The sequence below is a fragment of the Hippocampus comes genome, unplaced genomic scaffold (genome assembly GCF_001891065.2).
Source record: "Hippocampus comes isolate QL1 unplaced genomic scaffold, H_comes_QL1_v1.1 scaffold94, whole genome shotgun sequence".
Lineage (NCBI taxonomy): Eukaryota > Metazoa > Chordata > Actinopteri > Syngnathiformes > Syngnathidae > Hippocampus > Hippocampus comes.
The window spans coordinates 2,996,880-2,999,380 of record NW_017806059.1 but is presented as its reverse complement, the minus strand read 5'-3'; positions in this window follow the sequence as shown (position 1 = coordinate 2,999,380).

The following is a 2,501-nucleotide window of genomic DNA, read 5'->3' as shown; positions in this document are numbered from 1 at the left end:
TCGGCTCCAGCACCCCCCGCGACCCTTGTGAGGATACAGCCGATCGGAAAATGGATGGATGGACAATATTTGCTGAAAGTCAAATCATGCAATATATGCAACTAACCCCTGGCAAAAAATGATGGAATCAGCAGTCTCTGAGGATGTTAATTCATTAATTCTGTAGGTATTAAAAAAAAAAAAAAGAAAAAAAAAAGCATATCACAGACATGACACCTAAAGTCACTTCGAATGGCAGCTTTCTGGCTTTAAGAAACAAGAAATGGGGAAAAATATGGTACTGAGCAACAGGTATTTGTGTAGACGAAACAGAGAGAAAAATTATGGAATCACTCAGTTCTGAAGGAAAAAAAATATGGAATCATGAAATAAACAACGAAAAAAATGCCTTTTATAACAGACTGCAATCTTAGAGACATGAACCTGAGTGATAAACAGTATTCTTCATCAGTCTATTTCCAACTTTCTCTGATTACTTTTGTCACATCACCTTTGCAGGTTGGATCCTTGTCATGGACCTTTTCTTCAACTTCCACCGAAGATTGTCAATTGGATAGAGATTCAGATGATTTGAAGGCCATGACCTTGACCTCATGTGTCATTCTTAAAGGAATGCTTTCACAGTTTTGTTTGTTTTTTTTTTTGTTTTTTTGCTATATGGCTAGATGCATTATCATCTTGAAAAATGAATTTCATCATTCCCAAACGTCCTTTCTATTAACTGACCTCCACAGTGCCTTTACCTGTCACGCAGCTTTGTATCATCAATGACAGTAGAAATGTGGATGTTTTCTTCAGCATATAGAGGTCTCCGTCCTTTTAGCAATTACCCACAATGCACTACCGGCGGCCATATTGGAGGGCTGTTATAAGCAAGCCATACACGAATAGACTTCGTGTTTGGCTTGTTTATAACAGCCCTCCAATATGGCCGCCGGTAGTGCATTGTGGGTAATTGCTAAAAGGACGGAGCCCTCTATTCATTGGAACAGCACCAAACAAAAGCTTCATCACCTTGCCCAATAGATTGCGTTTCATCACCGAATTCGACTTTCATCCAGTCATCCACAGTCCAAGATTACTTTTCCATAGCCCATTGTAGTCATTTTTTCTGTTTATGTTATGTTTTTGTTTAGGTTACATTTGTTTTTTTTCTGCTCATCAGTGTCCCTTGTGTTGAACCAATCAGCTCCCTCATCCCTTTGTGTCCTGTCCAGGTGTTTCTCCTTGTCTCGTCACCTTGCTTGTATTTAGTTCCCTGCGTTCTGTCAGTCTTGGTTGGATCGTTGTGAGTGTCTGTGTGTGCCTGTCGCGTTTTGTTTTGCTACTTTGGTTTCTTGTGATTTTCAGCATTTCAGCAGTACTTCAGTTCGTTTTTTTCAGAGTACTCCTGTTTGTATTTTTTTAAATAAATACATCTTGATCAGTCCACCCTGCTCCTCCCTGCCTCCCTGCTTTTTTGGGTCATCCTACCTATCACCTCACTAAATGTGACAGTTTAGAACAATGATGGCTTTCAGTTAGCTTTTTTGGAAGTAAATCTCTTTTCCTTTCTGAGCTTTCTTATTGAGTCACAGAAATTGACTCCAGTTTCCTTCCGTTTGCTAGTCATTTGTTCTGCTGTGCATTTTCTGTTCTCAAAGCATATTTCTTTAACTTTTCTATCTTGACGTCTTGATGTCTGCCTTGGGCTATCAGTATGCTTACCGTTAACAACAGTTCCATGTTGTTTGTACTTGGTCCAGATTTTAGACACAGCTGACAATGGCTCATGCTTAAGTGCAAGCTAAAGAGCAGATCTAATGTAAGGCAGGTGTTAGTTTAGTTACCACAATTTTTTTTCTTGATTTCTTTTAGTTTCTTGAAACCAGAAAGTTGAAATGACCTTATTTTAGTGTCATGTCTGTGATATACTTAATTTTTTTTTTTTTTTTTACAAATTTAAACAACCTCCAAGACTGGTGATTCCGTATTTTTTGCCAGGTGTCGTAAAACTTCAAGTCCCTGAGCTGAGACGGAAAAAACAAATGTATCTATCTGGATAGGAATCAAACTTAAGTTAAAACCATTGTCTGTTATACCCTATTGGACCAATAATATTAACTGGTATTTTTGATTAACAGAAAAGGTATGTGGAATATTTTGACCCTCTCATGTGGCAAAATAGTCCAAAACCAATGACCAAAACACCTCTCAATATGATGCAGTGCACCAAGATCAATGCAAATGAAACCCAGTTCAATAGTACATTGAGTGGCTTTTTGCCACACAAAAATGGAATAGTAACTCACATTTGGAAATCATATTTGAATACTGTAAAAATTCAGTTAAGCTACAAGACTCACAGCCTAGTTTGGCAAGCAGGACACATGCGTGCCTTTTTTTATTCTTTTTTGTGTTGCAAGATACAGTGACATGTGGCAGATAAGGGCATTAAATAAATACACACACACACGCACGCACGCACGCACGCACGCACACACACACACACACACACAACA